The sequence below is a fragment of the Lissotriton vulgaris genome, chromosome 1_1 (assembly GCF_964263255.1).
Source record: "Lissotriton vulgaris chromosome 1_1, aLisVul1.2, whole genome shotgun sequence".
In the NCBI taxonomy this organism is placed as follows: Eukaryota; Metazoa; Chordata; class Amphibia; order Caudata; family Salamandridae; genus Lissotriton; species Lissotriton vulgaris.
In genome coordinates, this window is record NC_141685.1 from 489,601,468 (window position 1) to 489,620,531 (window position 19,064).

Sequence of the window (19,064 nt, forward strand, 5' to 3'; positions counted from 1 at the left end):
ATGAATATGCTACAAATATGAACAGGCACTGTGTAATATATAGGTGCTGTACAATATAATAACATTGCATATGACCTCAGAAACAAATAACCTAGGGAGCATAAAAGGTATTTAAAAACCACAAATGATTTATAAGAAGTACAGAGAAAGTTTAAAGAGGGAGCACAGAGAACAAAAAGAGGCACCAAGTTAAAGGGGATCTTGATTGGATTTCAGGAAGATTTGAATATGGATTGAAAAGAGGGAGGAGAGCCCAAGTTAGATAGGATCATTGCATAAAAGTATGCAGTATAGGCAGGTGCCTAACAAGATAGGGTTATCCTTTCAGCAGTATTGTAGAGTCCACATAGAAAGTGATAATTAGATTTTAGAGACATAGGAGCAATGTGCTAGTATCATCCCGGGGGAACAGTAGAAGAAAGAGAAAGGGTGGAGAGAAGTTAGGTAAGATCAAATGAAACCACAGGGAAAGTAGCATCACAGGAGCATATAGTGAGAGGACAGAAGCAGAATTTTGAGTTAGATAGAGTCTGAAGAGATGGGTCTATAGGTGCTGCCGAAAGGACAGTGAGATGGGTTAGGTTCTAAGGTCCGCTGGGAAAGAGTCCAATAGTATCATCTCCTAGGAAGAATTTAAATTGTACACTGCTTGTTTCTACTATTCAGAGTCAAGGTGTAGTTCTGTTTACCCTAATTAGGTAATTGCTACCAACACATTAGTTTCGCCTTGCAACAAAACAGAAAAAAAAATCCTATGAAAATTACAGGTTTCATTGTTTTAATTGGTTTAAAAAACATTATTTTAAGGATGTAAGTATATGGCTGATAGTCAGGTCACTGGATTTATTTGGCATTGGAGGACCAAATTATAGACTAGAGTTTACTACAAGATGTAGCAATTAAAGGCAGGTTAAATGGCATAATGGCGTACGTTCAATAAGTGTGTGTCACTTTAGCACACATTAAAACAATCTGGGCAAAAGTTTCACCACGCTAGTAGCAGTTTAAACACACGAATACAGCAATCAGCAAGTGAAAAGAATTCAGGATACATATCCGAAGGGTTTTCAAAAGCGCAGTTTTTAAGTAACTTTTGACCGGCTTCAGGTAGGACCTAATTGTTTTGTGAGTATCTGCACATTATGTTTGTGAGGGTGAATCATGTGTCAAGTATGATATATTATCTATAATTATTTGAAAAATGCTACAGTCATGAAATCACATATCTCCAGCTGCCATTCTTATGGTGTTTCAGACCAGTTCAGTGAGAACGTTATCTTTGCCCATTTATTAGTGTTATTTCAGGGAGTTTAGGACACTACAATATCATGTCAAGGAGTTAAGGGCACGACCTTTGAATGAATATAAGTCTTATAGAGCGCCAACTTAGCTCGGAGGTATCAAGGCGCTGCTGACAGAGATCAGAGTGTCAGATGTTAATATATTCCAGAGCTAAAAGACTAGGGCAGGTGGAAGATTGGAACAGGTGAAAAGCCAGGTCTTCAAGGACTTAAGAAATGAAGAATAGGGGCCATATGTATCAAGCCGTTTTTGAATCGCAAAGGCCGAAATTCGCAGAATTTCGGCCTTTGCGAATCGCAAACGGCCTTTTTGCATTTTTTCCAATGTATCAAAAAATCCCAATTTAAGGAATCGCAATAATTTGCGATTCATTATTTTGCCATAGCATTTAAGGAATCGCAAATTTTGCGATTCCTTTAATGATATGTATGATACATTTTTGAAGTGCAAATTTGTGTTAAGGAATCGCAATTTACCACCAACTTGTAGTTGGTGGTAATTTGCGATTTCTTATAATAATGCCCTATTTGGCATTTGTGAGGGTGGTATGTGACACACATACATGCCCATAGGGCATGTATGTGTGCCACATGCACATACATGAATATAGCGATTTTGTACAAACATACCGTTTTGCGATTTCTAAATAGCGATTCGCAAAAAATCGCTATTTAGAAATCGCAAAACGATATCTTGATACATCCGGCCCTAAGTTTCCAGAGTGAAAATTGGGGGGGGAAGCAAATTCCACAGATTAGCCACTATGAACGAGAATGCCCCCCCCCTATAATGTCACTGTATACTAAAGTGCTGTGTCAGGGAGTTTGGGACAATGACAGAATACTGTAATATGCATGCAGAGGTGGCATAAAATAGAATACTGCGTACAAATGAGAAGAATTGTGATGGTGGTTTTATATTGTGATTAACAAAAAATATGGACCTAATAAAGTAGGGTTGTACATTGAAACAAAAATAGCACCAACAGTGAATTATGCTGCTTTCTCAAATACCACATAATGTAATCTTTCTTTATCGTAATATTTCCTGGCTTCTTATCAAACTTAATGTGAAGGGCATACGTGAGATTAGTTTATCAGAACAGACTCTACTAAGTTCTACTAAGGACAAAAAGCTATGGCCATGAGTTTGTAATTTTATTGAACCATATTAGGGAGCGCGGAGGCAGATTTGTCGCAAGCCCAACTACAATAAAACAATGCATTACAGTTATTGGCCGTCTGGAATCTTCTACTGATGTTGGGGTGCAGTGCATCTCTTTGTACTTTTATTTCATAATTAGCGTTATAAATGTACTTAAATGATGCTTCACATGTGTTCGCATTGTTCTATTCTATACCATCTTTGCATGCATGTTAGAGAATTCTGTGACTGTCCTAAACTCCCTAACATAGCACTGTTGTATACAGTGACGTGATAGGTTAGTGTAAATCTTGACACAATACCATAATGAACATAAAAAAGTGTCCTTAGCGACCTGACATACAACGTTAGTATACAGTGACACGATAGCTTAATGTACAGAGAACAGTGGTGCCCTAAATCTCTTGACACAATACCTTAGTACACATACGAAAGCGTCTTAAACCTCCTGACATAAAACTTTAGTAGACAGTAACACAATAGTTTAGACTACATAGAAAGGTGGTGCACTAAACTACTTGACACAGTACCATAGTGCACATGGGAAAGAATCCTTAACTCCCTGACATAGCACTTTAGAATACAGTGACATAATAGGTTAGTGTAAATCCTGACACAATACCTTGTGAACATGAAAAAGTGTCCTTGGCTCGCAAACATAAAACTTTAGTATACAGTGACACAATAGTTTAGACTACATAGAAAGGTGGTGCACTAAACTACTTGATACTGTACCATAGTGCCCATACGAAAGAATCCTTAACTCCCTGTCATAGCACTTTAGTATAGTGACATAATAGATTAGTGTAAATCCTTGACACAATACCTTGTGAACATGAAAAAGTGTCCTTGGCTCGCAAACATAAAACGTTAGTATACATAGCTTAGTGTACAAAGAAAGTGTGCTTAAACTCCTTTCAACAGTACCATAGTGCACATACGAAAGTGTGCTTAACTCACTGACATAACACCTCAGTATACAGTGACATGATAGCTTAGTGTACATAGAAAGGTTGTGCCCTCAACACCTTCACACGACGCCACAGAACACATATGAAAGTGTTCTAACCTCCCCGATATGACATTTTAGCAAATGCACAAAGAGAATGTAACCAGTGAACTAGCCTGCAACAGATCAACTGGAAATTTGAGACCGCAGCATATTTCACTGGTGCTATTGTCATGTCACCATACCTTCCTAATATATAGAGACATATTTAGTTTACACAGAGTTTTCCGATTGCATTTCATGTACTATTTTCATTCTTTTCTTGATAACGTATGTAAAGTGAATTGTATTCTTCCAATTTAATACAAGCATATTTACTTTAAACACAAATTACTCTGTTTCTAATGTGGTGATACAGTTATGCTGCCACGCTATTTTATTTCCAACTAGAATTAATGTTTTAGTGATATGTTGGTTCTGATTACACCCACAGGGCTAATTCTGTCTCCAGTGTACCTCCTGTTTACATCCAAAACAAAATTTCAACAGAAGGCAGTATCTACCCATAGGTTAATCACGCGCCCGTGTTGTGATGTCCACACGTTTTTGGAAGGTAAAACCTGTCAAAAATGTTGCCAAATTACTTGAAAATCCAAAGTGTGCTCCCTGGCACATTTTCCAGGGACACAGATAATAATTCTTAAGGAGCTCAAATCAGAATTTCAAGCTATCTGCCGAACAGATTCTCAGGAGGTTTAAGTACCAAATTCTTTTGGGTAAAATAATATAGACTGGGCAAATAACACGTGCAATTACTGCATGGGGAAAGGGGTTTGGTGAGAGGGGTTGGGGGGGGGGGCGGCAGACCATCGGGAGGCCTGCCACCCCCGGGGGGGGCTTTGGGGCCTGGAGGGTAGGGGGGGAAAGGATGAGGAGACCACGGGGGATTCTGGGACTGTTGGGCTGGTTGGGCTGTCTTCGGGGGGTTTGGGATCTTAATGGGCAATCTTTGGGCTGGTTGGGCTGGGGGTGTTTATGTACAGCATCTTGGGTCTCTAACCACCATTTTAGTGGCAGTGACTCAGCAGTTGGAGGGGAGCTCTGGTCTTGAGTTGTTTGAACCCTGGTCTCGAGTTGTTTAGTGCGTTAGCACGAGTCTGTGGTTGTGCTTCGCGTGGTTTTCAGCAGGCTTTGTGGATTGCCAGTGTATTGGTGTGCGGTATGGCGCGATTGCAGGGTCCCCGCGTGTTGGAGGAGGTGAGGCTGCTCGGCGATGCGGGGCGGCTGGACCTCCTGCGCCCGGAAGTTCAGGTAAGGCCGCCGCGGCACGCTGCCAACGGCGCTGCGGCAGCTGTGGTGGTGTGTGAGCCCCCGTGGTCTCGGCCGCGGAGGGCTCGCGGGGCCGATGGGAGGGTCGGGGCGTTATGGAGGGCGGGCGGCGGGGTCGGGAGCGGCAAGGACGGGGCGGGAACAGGAGGGGGCAGGCGAAAAGTCAGCGGAGAAGGCGCGGTCGGCAAGGAAAGGGAAGGCAGCGCTGGACGTTGTGGAGCGGGCTGGGGGCAAGGGGGGAGCGGGTGGGGAGGCTGTGGCGGTAATGCTCCAAGCAGGAGAGGCGGCGGTTGAAGTGGTGCAGCAAGGGCAGGGAGAGGGGCTAGACCTTGAAGGACGAGGAGCAGGGGGGAGGGCAGGGGAGGAGAGTGGGGTGCTGGGGGGGATGGGGGTGGGAGCTCACCCTTACTGATTGAAGAATTGGAAGAGGAGGGGGAGGGGCACGGGGGGGATGGCACAGCTTTGGACTGGGGTCTTCGTCCGGCGAGGACGGGGACATGGTGGGCCCAAGCAGGCCGCTGTCCCTGGTGGGGGGCGAGGTGAGAAGAGGAGGGGGTGGAGGAGGGGGCGAGGACGGGGACATGGTGGGCCCAAGCAGGCCGCCGTCCCTGGTGGGGGGCGAGGGGAGCAGAGGAGGGGGGGTGGGGGAGAGGGTTGTGGGGGGTGTTGGGGGAGGCCAGGAGTGATGTGGGGGAGGGCGTGGGGGTAGCCTGTGGGAGCGGTGGGAGGACGGGGGGCTTGGAGTGGCCGGAGCGCAATGGGGTGGGGTTGGGGGGCATGGGGTGGTGGGCCAAGTTGGGGGGGTCTGGGATGGGGGCCAGTGGGGGATCCGCGGCAGGCGCCATGGGGGGAGTGGGGTGGGTGGGGGATGGAGGGGCCCGGATGGTTGTGGCAGGACCGGCCGGCGGTGCGAGGAGGACAGGGTTGGAGGAGGGGGCCGCGGAGGAGATGGGGCGAAGGGGGAGACCTTCGGGGGTTTGGGCTCTTAATGGGCTATATTTGGGCTGGTTGGGCTGGGGGTGTTTATGTACAGCCATCTTGGGTCTCTAACCACCATTTTAGTGGCAGCGACCCAGCATTCGGAGGGGAGCTCTGGTCTCGAGTTGTTTCCCACCCACCCTCCCTGATTTTCTCGCTGGGCCTGTTTTTGCTCAGGGGTATCTGGTGTTTGTTATGGTCAGTATCCCTCTTTTTCTGCCGGGGGGGGGGGGGGGGTTGGAGGCGGCATCTGTTCCTTAAGAGGAGTTTTCGGGTGCTGCTGTGCAATTCAGGATGTGGGCGCTTTTCCTACAGATAAAAGGGGGTTAAGGGTAGGAGGCCTGGGCTTGTTTTGATAAGGGGTGGGGATCACTGAGGTCAAGGAATGTCCAATTTGGTAACGAGGCATGTTTCAGGTGGTATGCAGTGGATATGTTGTGGGTGTTGTGTTATGTTGAAATGGGGAAAATCATTTAGGGGAGGGGGTGGGGGTTGGTCAGGTAGTTCTTATTTAGTGAGGTGTTGTTTTTTTCAGCACAGGCCAGGTTTGTTTATTTAGGATGCACCTGCTTCCAATAAAGCAGCCTTTTTCACACTTTATCACTTGTCTGTGGTCGTTGCCTCCCACCCCTGCCCTCCTGGGTAGGTCCCAAATACTCTCTGACGTGGAATCCAATTTTGGGTGCAAGTAGTACTTCATACCAAAAACAGAATTATACCCATTTCTTTCAACAGGCCTCGTCCCAAATCAGCATCATGCGCCACTAATCAAGCCATCTCTGTATTCCGTGGTTGCTATGCTGCCATGCGCCTCCCTTTCATTGTCACCCTGTTTTATGTACATGTATAGTATAAAGTATTTATGTAGGTGGACTGTGACTTTACATACACACTTCAGTTTTCTTATCTATAAACATGTGTGGCTTTCTTCATTTGTAAATGTTTATTATTTTTCAGGTACATAAAGCTTTACAAGGCAATTATTTGGGGGTCTGGAATTATGTGGTGCTTAGAATCATGAAGGCTTTGAATATTATTAGGGCAACCTAAAATTGAGGAAATGACAAGCCACTCAGGGAAACAGGTTCAGCTAGTTACTTGTGATTTAGAACTATCCTAATATTTGTATTGACTTTACATACTCTGAAAAGGGGGGCTAACCTAGCAGTAACACAGACTGTTAATATTTTTAGAGGCAGTGGTTTAAAGTTATGCTGTGCCAGCTCTTCAATAATGACTCTTTCCTCTTACAACAATCCCCGCACTGCGTATCAACACTGTCTTCACCGTGACCCTGTACTCAACTGATCCTCAAGTGTACGATTACTTTCCCTGCCTCTATGATATATAATACGTTGAGTACTGCACTTCCCTCCTGGGTTCATTAGATGGTGTTACATATATTTCTGTGAACAATGAATCCTTCTGCTATGCACAACATTAAAAGTCCTTCTGGAGCAAGGTCTGCATCTCGAACATAATTATAAAACAAATATTAGCTGAGATTTCAAGCCACTCACTGAAACTATAAAGACTTGGGACAGGATGTCATGTATTCAGAGGCCACTACCAGTCACTCATTCCATTTCCCCATTCAGCAAGTCTAACATTAGCATCCGTAGGAACATCCCTTCAGACAAGTCTGCTTTCGCTATAATTTTACAAGCTATGCCACCTTCCCAAAGTATCACATCAGCTCTTCTTCCACTAAATCTAACACAAAAACAAACAGAGCCATGATTCAAGCCTCACGGGAAGAGAAGTTAGCCACTCCTTGCTCAGAATCACTCCCCTTGAAGGTAAAACACAGAAGAAAAATTCATCTTGGATGCAGACTTTGAGAGCAGAGTTGAGAGCAGCACCAATAGCAGTAGGGTCTTAAGAGTCTTTGCGTCGATGCATCGATGACACCATCAAGACAATGTATGGTGTGGGGTCAGTGGGTCACTGGTCCCATCCTTGTATGCACACTGTGGTTCCTCTATGAGTGATAGAGGTTTCAAAAGACTTTCAAACAATAATTGCAATTGTCGTTTTATTCGTAGGTTTCCTTATTATAAGTCATTGACATTCTTCATTTTTCATTTTTGATTTGCATAACATGATACCATCCTTATATACATCCAATGCATTTCGGGGTTATCATACACCCCTTCATCAGGGAAAGGACACTGTGAACAGAAAACATTCGAATCATAAATAATGTCTAAATAAGGCGTAGGTGCAAGCTAAATTTGCGCATGCACGGTAATGGGACCTGGATCGTGATCGATGTTAAAAATGGGAGTGAAGAAAGTGAGGGTGATTTATAGGGTACACCAATCTATGTTCCAGATATTCCCATGTGTAAGGGAATAGTGTACAGGTTCAGCGAAGGTATGCTTACGTGTATCATTCAGCAGGTATGCGTATGGTCCTGTGAATGAAAATATGGGGAGGTACGTTAGTTACCGTTTAATGGTGCGTCGGGTTTAGTGTTGCTAGCGTGGTTCGTGATGGGTTACGGGCTCGGACTGACCTGGTGTTGGTTAGTAGGGTCCTCCTTTCTTGGACGCTGGTACTGGCGGAACGCCATAGACCGCGTTTCGTATCCTTAAGGGAACACGGTCACGTGGATCGGCTAGAGGGAGTGTTCCTATCGATTTAAAGGAACAGTGTAATGTAATAGTACGTGCGAATGGAGATGAGAGCGCAGTGCAGTTTGGGCAAGGTAGTTATGTTACAGTGAACGGGTATGGCGAGGTTTACGTGCTTGATTAAAGCGAATGTGAGGTGGCCATTATATAGGATGGGTCAAGTTAGTGATATGGAGTGCTGTGACACTAATAGAGATGATAATAAAACGATAATAAAAAACATGATAATAAAAAACAAAAGGTTAACAAGAAAAATAACTAAAATGAAACCGGAAGTAAGCAAAAAATTAACAAGTGATCCTTAAGTCGTTCAGGAGTCACTAACTCGGTCCGTGAGCAACTTTACAAGTAGCAAGAGAGTTCAATTCTTTCATTAAGCCCCAGTGGCTTCTGTGTGGACAATTTTTGGATCCATGCATTTTCTCTTTGGAGGAGGAATTTGGTGTTGTCTCTACCCTCCTGTTTGACGATGGTTTCCAGTATCGTGAATTTCAGTTGAGAAATGTTATGTTTCTCTTCATGGAAATGTACTGCTAGTGTTGACTTAGTACTTTTTAGACGAATGTTAGATTTATGTTCTATGAGCCTGGTTTTGATTTTCCGTTCTGTCTTTCCGATGTATAGTTTACCACACGGGCATTTTAGAGCATAGATGACATTACTGGTGTCACATGTGGCATTGACTTGGAGCTTGATCTTATTACCCTTCATAGGGTGATTGATTATGTTGCCTCGAATGATAGAGTTACAGTTCCCACAGTTAAAGCATGGTTTGGTTCCTGAGTAGCTGACTGGTTTGGTTGGTTTATGTCGCACTAGTTCACCTAGGTTGCGTGATCTGGTGTATGCGAATAGTGGAGGTTCCTGGAAGATCTGGTTGAAGTCTGGTTCCAGGTTCAAAAGTGGCCAGTGTTGGTGAATAATCTTTTTGAATTTGTTGGTGGTGGTAGAAAACTTGGAAACGACCACTAGGCGTGTCTGTTGTTTTTTGGCACTAGGTTGTAGGAGTTTCTGTCTGTCTATATTGTTAATCCTCTGTATAGAGTCTTCAATGATGCTTTCAGGGTACCCTCTGTTACGGAATTTGCATGCAATTTCTTTAATCCGTTGTGTGGCATTATGAGGATTTGATGTGATCCGTTTTGCTCGTGCCATTTGTGAGAATGGTAGATGTGTTTTTAAATTGGATTCGTGGAAGCTGCTATAGTGTAGCATGTTATTCCTATCGGTGGGCTTGGTATAGAGATCTGTCTCAATTACTTGTCCTTTGATGGAAACCTTGACATCCAGAAAGTTGACGCAAACTTTTGACATTTCCCAGGTTAGTTGTATTCTTTGGTCGATGTTGTTGAATTCCAACAGTCTGTTTTGTAGTTCTTCTTGTGTACTTTTCCAAACGATAAAGATATCATCTATGTATCTTGTGAAGAGCATTAGGTGATCCGTCCATTTTTTGTTGTTGAGTATATGATTTTCTTCAAAATGTTCCATAAAGATGTTCGCATACGCGGGAGCCGCTGAATTGCCCATAGCCATTCCCACGAGTTGCTGGTACCATGTATCTTGATGTTTAAAATAGCTTTGGTACAACGTGAATAGCATGAGTTCCATTAGGAACGTTTGAAAGGGTCTTTCCATATCAGATTTGAGTAGAGACTGTTCTATTGCTTCAATCCCCAAGGAGTGGGGTATTGACGTGTACAGGGAGCGTACATCGGCTGTGCATAGGATCAGTTCCTGGTTGGTTTCTAGCTTAAGATTCATTAATTTCGAGATGAAGTGTGTGGTGTCTTTGGTATATGTATTCATCGCTTGTACCATTGGTTGAAGATATTTGTCCAATAGTTGCCCAATGGGTTCTTGTAGACTCCCGCATGTTGAGACAATTGGTCTCATGGGGGGGTCCCTTAGGTTTTTATGAATCTTGGGGACCATTCTCAAAATCGGGCTCCTGGGATTGGACTTAGTGAGAAAGTTCTTAGTTTTAGCATTGATTGTTCCCATTTCATGTGCTTTATCCAGTATGTTGGTTAAAGTTTTCATATATTCCGTTGTGGGATTCCCGTCCAGTTTCATATATGTTGTCGTGTCACTTATGTGTTCCAACGCTTTCGATTCGTACATGGCTGTGTTCATAATTATGAGGGCACCGCCCATGTCCGCCTTGACGCATGTGATCGTTTCATTGTTAGATATTTTCCTCAGTGTGGTTAAATCCTTTTGTGTGATGTTCTTGGACTTTGTGTGCTTGTGGTTGATTTTCATTAGATCCTGTTTAACTCTGTTTTCAAATAGGTCCAGGGTTTTGTGGCTTACTGGTGATTGGAATGTGCTATGTGGTCTCAGTCCGAGTAGCTGGTCTGGTTCCACTGAAGGATTAGGTGGTAGCACATTGTCAAAGAAGTGACGAAGTCGGAGTTTGCGCATGAGTTTAAAGAAACTGACTTCCAGTTCCAGGTTGTTTGAGTCGGTCGTAGGTACAAACGAAGTTCCCTTTTGTAGAAGTTGAATTTCGTGTTGGGTGAGTTGGTAATCGCTAATGTTAATAACTAGTTGTTCTGTGTTTTCTTGGTTTGTTTGTCCTTGATGGTTCCCGTTGTGCTCCTGGTCCCCGAAATGCATGTATATAAGGATGGTATCATGTTATGCAAATCAAAAATGAAAAATGAAGAATGTCAATGACTTATAATAAGGAAACCTACGAATAAAACGACAATTGCAATTATTGTTTGAAAGTCTTTTGAAACCTCTATCACTCATAGAGGAACCACAGTGTGCATACAAGGATGGGACCAGTGACCCACTGACCCCACACCATAGACTGTTAAAATGTGATGTTGAGGGACGCCTGACATCACTTGTATAGCACCTTAACATTAAGGAATAATCTCACACGAAAACCGCTGTGCGCCAGCCCTACTTACACTACCATCAAGACAATGCGCATAATCCACTCCGGCTCTCCGTCAGACCCATTCCCGCACCACGTCTTCAACAGAGCAAGCAGCTCCATCGCACCCCACCTGCGCAACATCATCAATCTCTCCCTCAAGACCGTGACCTTCCCAGAGACCTGGAAACATGCCGAGATCAGCACCCTACTCAAAAAACCTAAGGCAGACCCAAGAGACCTCAAAAACCTCCGGCCCATCTCTCTGCTCCCCTTCCTGGCCAACGTCATTGAGAAAACCGTCAACAGACAGCTAATCCGATACCTCGAAGAAAACAGAATCCTGGACCCTTCCCAGTCAGGGTTCCGCAGAAACCACAGCACTGAGACTGCCCTCATCGCCGCCACCGATGACACTAGGACCCTGCTGGACAATGGCGATACCGCAGCATTGATCCTCCTAGACCACTCTGCCGCCTTTGACACTGTCTACCACTGCACACTACGTGCACGCCTCCATGCCACAGGGATCCGAGACAAGGCTCTCGATTGGACCACCTCCTTCCTCTCTGGCAGAACCCGGAGCATCTGCCTTCCCCCCATTACATTCCAAAGCCTCTGAGATCATTTGTGGCGTACCCCAGGGATCCTCCGTCAGCCCGACACTGTTCAACATTTACATGGCTCCGCCCACACATGTAGCCCGACAGAACCACCTCCACATAATCTCATACGCCGACGACACTCAGCTGATCCTCTCCCTCACCAAGGACCCCATCACCGCCAAAGCCAACCTCCACGAAGGAATGAAGGCCGTCGCAGACTAGATGAAGACCAGCCGTCTAAAGTTGAACTCGGAAAAGACGGTGGTCCTCATCCTCGGCTCCAACCCTTCAGCCTGGGACCACTCCTGGTGGTCGACGGCACTGGGGGCAGCCCCGACACCCACCGACTACGCACGCAACCTGGGAATCATCCTTGACTCAATGCTCTCAATGAACAAGCAAGTCAACGCCGTCTCCTCCTCCTACTTCAACACCCTCCGCATGCTCCACAAGATCTTGCTCCACAAGATCTACAGATGGATCCCAAAGGATATAAGCAAGACAGTCACCCAGGCCCTCGTCAGCAGCAGACTCGACTACGGAAACACCCTCTATGCGGGAGCCCCGACCAAGCTCATCAAACGACTACAACACATCCAAAATGCCTCAGCATGACTGATCCTCAACATACCATGCCACGGCCACATCACCCCCCACCTGTGAATCCTGCACTGGCTCCCCGTCAACAACAGGATATCCTTCAAGCTCCTCACCCACGCACACAAGGCACTCCACAAGACCAGCCCAGCCTACCTCAACAGACGGCTCTCCTTCTACATCTCCAACCGCCAGCTAGGCTCGGCCGACCTCTCACTCGCCACCGTCCCGCGCATCCGAAGAACAACCACCGGTGGGAGATCCTTCTCCCACCTCGCCGCCAAAACTTGGAATACCCTCCCACTGAGCCTATGACAGACCCAAGACCTGTTGACCTTCAGGAGGATAGTCAAGACCTTGTTGTTTGATCAGTAGTGCCCCCCTCCCACAGCACCTTGAGACCCTCACGGGTATGTAGTGCGCTTTACAAATGATTGATTGATTGATTGGTTTGGCCGGTGCATATTTTTTGACAGTGTCCGTGGTGGGAGGTTGCCAATTAGGCCTGGAGTGGGTTTCACAGCAACTCTCTGTAGATCGGACAAGATGTGTCGAACAGGCCGTGAATGGAGGTCTTCTAGTTATTGCCTTTGTTATCACTTCTGTTGTGTCTTTCAATAGCATTTCCACCACCATATGTGTGTAAATAACACCAGCTTCTTCCATCCCCTCGCCAAAACCATTTTCTGCATGCCATGGTGGTGTCATGCCTTGTTCTACCATGTTTTGGCCAAAAATAAACAACTTCTAGAATCTACCCATCTTTCTTACCTGCCATATCAGTGTTATAAAAGTATCATCATTTTTCTGGAACAGTAGCACAGCTCAGTCTGCGCCTGTACGCAACTGTTCGTGATACAGCCTCGGTTGCATGAATGCTATCTAACAGTACCCTGCATCTGCTATGGGGCCCAAGCTGTAAGGAAGCCCTTAGAATCAGAGCCCTGTCAATGCCCTACATATTCTGTATTGTGAGCTTTTTCATCGTTGTGCCTTGTGGGTGCCAACAGCCTTGGCACTGTTGTACAGGGGAGAGAGAGAGAAAGAAAGAAAAAGAGAGAGAGGAAGAGAGTCCACCCAGTTGCTTCAAGCAACCCCCCTCTCCTTTATTTGAGAGAGAGCCTTGTTGATTTGTTAATATATTCCTGAAAATTATTGTACTTCAATTATTTTCTAAGCATCTGTATTTAAGTGCGATCCAGTGTCCAAAAGTATCACAATGTCAAGTTATTACCAGACAAAAACTTAAAACAAATAAAACACATGGACTATAGGTGAGATGATGTGTTATTCTGAAACCTACAAAATATAAATATACTGTTGTTCTTTCTCGCTCTCTGTTTTATATAAAAACATGTGTTAGCTGAGCAGAGCTGAACAGAACCCCAACAAGGTCAGGCATTTAGCAATTTACAGCAGGCCTACACCTACATAATACATCCGGGCCGTAAGCTAAATGTTGAAACCAGAGATCCTTCCCGTCACTCCCTGTGACCGGCGTTACGTCTAATGGACCTCTGCTAGCACTGTAGGAACCATAACGTGCTGGTGCTCAGTACCTCAAAACTTTGCTCACCTTCTCTTAGACATGAACACTGGACATGTCTTGAGACATTACGTCTCTGTGAATAAGATCGTGCAAGTCTCAATAACGTTTAACCTTTTGTAGAAGTTACACAGACGAATAAGAGTATTTTTTCTCCCATTCCCCATTCAAGCATGCGAACCTGTCCATGTGTTTCATCGGCTGGTGCCAGTGTGTGATTGCCACAGGCTGTCTGTTTGCATAGCTTTCAAAGGACATTGTCAATATGACTCAAATGACTCAATATATAAATAGTTGACTTAATAAAATGAAACAATGAGAGTAGATGGATTTCTAGCCATTCCTTCAATACGAATCATGTGAACAAACATTTTCAATCCTCTTTGCAATAAGCCTCCTCAACCTTTCATCTAACTCACTACACCACCAATCATCAAATTACACACATTTCAATGTGAATATTCATCAAATTAGAGTCATTCCCTTGATAGGAAAATTGCATCTAGATCCATATCTGCCAATAAAATAACCTTATGTCTAATTTATGCGCAACTTTGTAAGAAATGGCCCAATAGACTTTCTTCCATTTTCTTAACCATCTTAAACCTTCTAATAAGACGTAACATTAGGGAAACAAGCAGCATTTTCACTGCAATAGGTCTCGCATTTGCGAGCGTTTAAGCTAATGACATTGAAAATGACAATGACTTTTATTTATGAGTTTTTGAAAGGAACCCATATATAAAAGGCATTGTTGTTTTTAATGCCTAGAGCTTAAACTCTCGCAAATGCAAGACCACTATAATGGTGGCCACGCCCCTTTTTTTAGGCGCTACTCGCATGTTCAGGTTACCCTGAGCACCGTCTAAACAAAGGGAAGTTGCTACTATTATAGTGAAAGTGCTTATGGTGCTTTCACTTAAAGTTTATTTTAAAAAAAAGTATATTCAAAAACTTTGTGGCGCGGCCGCTAAAGTAAATGCGGCTGGCGCTGGTAAATAAATAAGCGTGGCCGCTATAAAGCGGACCGTGCTGTAATTTGAATAAAATAAATTACAATTTAAAATAAAGCAGGCGGGTGCTCTGATGCAATGGGTGGAATAGGGGGGAAGTGCATTAAAGAAAATAGTGTTCACCAACTTATAAAGTGTACCGTGTAACAACTGAAGTAAAAGGGCCAGTCCTCATGGGAGGTTACAAGGGAAGACAAGGTGTTAATATCAGAGAGCAGCCGGGTATGCATGATGACAGGACAGTTAGTAGAGAACATTTCTGCTTTGAGCTTCACCTCAATCACATGCACCTAGACCAGGGGTCTTCAAACTTTTGGATGCCGAGACCCCCCCCTGTCAACATTTTGGGGCGTAAGGACCCCCTCCTGACAAAAATTTCTAAACCTGTAAGCAGGGCTACTAGAATTATGAGGCAAGTGAGGACCAAATTACGTGACAGGCTTGACTAAATTCTGTGGGAAGAAAATGTAAGTGTTATGTGATGCTGCGTATTTTGGGATAGCATTGCTTCATTATTTAATTTTTTTTTACACACAGTAACATTGAGGAAAGATTTTACCCCATCAGTACCCGTTTATAACCAAAATACAGAAATTTACATCAGAAATATTTCTAGTCAATCTTTGAGAAGGGCCTTTCACTCCGCAGGAATACGTGCTGCCGCATTAGAAGCTCACCTGGCCCTGGCCAGGAGAGATAGGGGTCTCTTAAAAACCTGGCGGTTTTGTTCAGAGTTAAGCAGTTTGCCCATGCAGCTTTCGTCTCACCCCCTCCCTTCCATCCCTCTCTTCTCTCCTAACCCTGGATCCTTCTCTCATTTTGCAGGCCATTTTCTTTCACCCCTTTTTACAACATCTGAACTCTCCCCATTCAACCTCTCACTTTAACAATGCACCTCATCTCTCTATAGCACCTTTCTGACAAACATTTCATTTTTTATAGCACTACTCATAGCTTACTCACACTCAGTTCTGTGATCTGCATGGTACACGTTCTTTGTAGCAGGCACATTAACCCTCTGTACACTGTGGGTGAAAAGAGTGCCCATGTGAGTGCACGGTGAGCGATGCAACAGTGCGAGAGTAGGGTAAGAGAAGTGACTGCAGGGTGAGTGAGGTGGCGCATGAATTTGGGTGCGGTTGCAAGTTCAGAATGGGACGAACGAAAATTAACAGTGTGATACGACATCAACATCAGAAGGTATTTAGAATAATTTCTAATAATTCAGCGTGTCATATATAAGATACAATCAGAACATCACATGGTATGCTGTATTTCTCACAAAACAGATGATGTAGCACTCCATCTGGAAGAGAGTTAACATATGGTGCCTGGCTTAAAAGGAATGATTTCTCCACCACGTCTAACGAAACAAGGTAACCATGTTTGAGTGTACTTGTCCTTATATAAGTTAAAGGTTGTTCGAATAAACAGGGTAGTAAGGACTGCTGTTTTATCTTTTACAGGACTGATCCCTTATGGTTCTGAAGAGAACCCCCGGATTTGAGGGGTTTCGAAACGTGTCAACCCTTTGTTGTTAATGGCCAATCTTTATTGTTCTGCTTTCTTACAAAAATTGCAATATTGTTATAATTGTGGGATGGCCTGTTGTTTGAAGACTAATTCACTATTGTGTTAAATAATTTTTCTACAAAACAATACCCCACTTCTTACCATAATCCTAGGCCCCATATCTAGGTGAGATACCACATTCTTTCTTTTCACTTTTTTCATTTTTTTGTTTTCACTTCATGCGCGGATGTATGATTGAATACTGTATAAGTATTGTATGAACGATTTACAGAGCGAATGTAGGAAGACGATTATGTGTTGAACACTTGACACCCACCTCTAAAACTCCTTATGTTTTCTCTAGTTCACCATCCCCTTTTTCCGAGTCCATTGGGAAGGTTGCAAAAAAAACAATGCAATTGTGCCCTCTCCTTATTCTCCCACATTTTTACTGCTCCACAAAATAAATTTAAATAGTTCATGTTCTTAAATGAAATTTTCGAGTACAAAATAAAAATAAAAAGATTTATTCAGTAAAAATTTGGTTCATTGTGCACTCAAATGTGCGAAAGTCTGACGCAGCACTGGCATCTTTGTTTGTTTATACTACGTACGGCGTGGCCTTGCTGCGTTTTTGCCAAACCTCTTTCTGTTCCTTGCCTGGAGGAGCAGGCGGGGCTTCGGTGTCACCAGGAGAGAGAGCCCCGTAGCAACAGCAGCCGCCGCACCAGGAGAGCTGGTGAGTGAGGCCCCGTGATTAATGTCTGTTTGTTTTAGAGGAGAAGGGCGTCAGGGCACATTGCCGGTGCCCGCCCCCCCCCTCCTGCGGGTGCTAGCGTTGTGTGGGCCAGATCGACTTGGAGGGAGTCCCAGAGCAGGACTCCGACGTTTGGGGAGGCCAGTCCCTGCTCTCCACAGTGCCCACGATTGCTTCAGGGCCCGAGAGGTTCCAACAACGGGGGCAGGTCTTAAGAGCCCACAAGAGGCTCAGGGCACATTTGTTGATTTTGAGTCCCCAGAGGGGGGACTCCAACGGTGAGGCACATGGTTATTTAGAGCCCGAGAGGCTCTGTGGCATTTCCTTGGTTCGCGAGTCCCCAGAGAGGGGACTTCAACGTCGGGGGCATTATTTTGCTGTTTAGAGCCCGAGAGGCTCCCACCTATATCTGGCTCCAATCACAGGCGAGCACTCTCTACTTGTCATCAACAGCAGTTACAAACCAGTCCGGGGTGGCCGGCGCTCTTCATGGTAGGTGACAGAATGCAAACGAGGAGTTTCAGAGGCACAGTGTATAAAACATACAACTACCACCTTTTATTTTTCTCTCAGTATTTTATTTCTGTGGTGTGTTTCGAAAATGATTTTGTGGAATACTTTTGGCAACAATATAAATTTGAAAGACGCTCTGACTTCCGTTAGACATAAATACAGAAACAAAACGGCGGCTTATACACAATGTAAAGTGTTAAAAGTGTAACTGTCCCAAGTCAGAAATCGTTATTTATCAACACTGATAACTATTATTGGCATAGGGGATCAGGACAGATCTTTAGTTTCTTGTTGACTACTACAGGCGCTTAAAAAAAAAACAGGAATATTTAGTCCTCAACATTTAAGTGACATCAGTCCTCCATAGGATTTAAATCTAAACGTTTAAAATTTGCATACTGTAAAATAACTTGCCTCTTGGATGTAATGTGCATTTTTTTAAACGTATTTTTACACTTATGAAATTGCTTGAAGTCCTTGAGTATACAGCCTTAATTATTTCCTGTGAGATACTGTAGTCTTCCAATAATGTGTTGTTGTTCGTTGCCATTACTCAGTAGGATTTAATTATATTTATAATAGTAGATTACAATCTGCTCCTAGTAAGCCCAGTTGACTGAGCTGTCGTTGCATTTCTAGCCATCAGTTGGATCCTTTGTGTCTGCAAGATGTCTCTAGATGCGGATGGCAATTAAAAGCCATAACAAATCTATTTGTATGTATGTCGTAATATAGGAATGCAAATTTAGTTAAGTCTCCAGCTCTCCATTGCTAGACTTGAACGCCCCTCATTTTTTTAGAATAGCACTTTCACTCTCTAATAGCACATGGCAAAGGATTTGGCCACCGCCACACGCTGTGTATGGAAGTCTCAAAATCTAATATGTGGGTAGATTTTTTTGTAGAAGGGTCTGTGTGAGGGTGGCTTTTTGGTGTGTAGGTGGCTCTGTGTGGGTGGCTCTGCGTGTGTGTGGGTGGCTCTATTTGAATGGCTCTGTGTGGGTGGCTCTGTATGTGGGTGTGGGTGGCTCTGTGTGTGGGTGCAAATGCAATAGGTCTCGCATTTGCGAGAGATTAGGCTATTGGCATTGTAAATGACAATGCTATTTATTTAAAAACAAAAACATAAATAAAAATAATGTCATGAGCAATGCCAGTAGCTCTAACTTTAACAATGCCGAGACCATTGCATTGTAAATGCTTGTTTGTTCTTGGCATAGGGGGGCTGTTGCTCGACAAAGAGCCGTGCCTGGTTCACAGTTCACTGTCAATT

General features: G+C 44.2%; 1 protein-coding gene across 1 annotated transcript in view; it reads right to left on the reverse strand.

Annotated features, from left to right (window-relative positions):
- Positions 1-19,064, reverse strand: part of PTGER3 (prostaglandin E receptor 3) — a 242,356-nt gene that overhangs the window by 207,542 nt on the left and 15,750 nt on the right. The gene's annotated exons all lie outside the window — the stretch shown is intronic.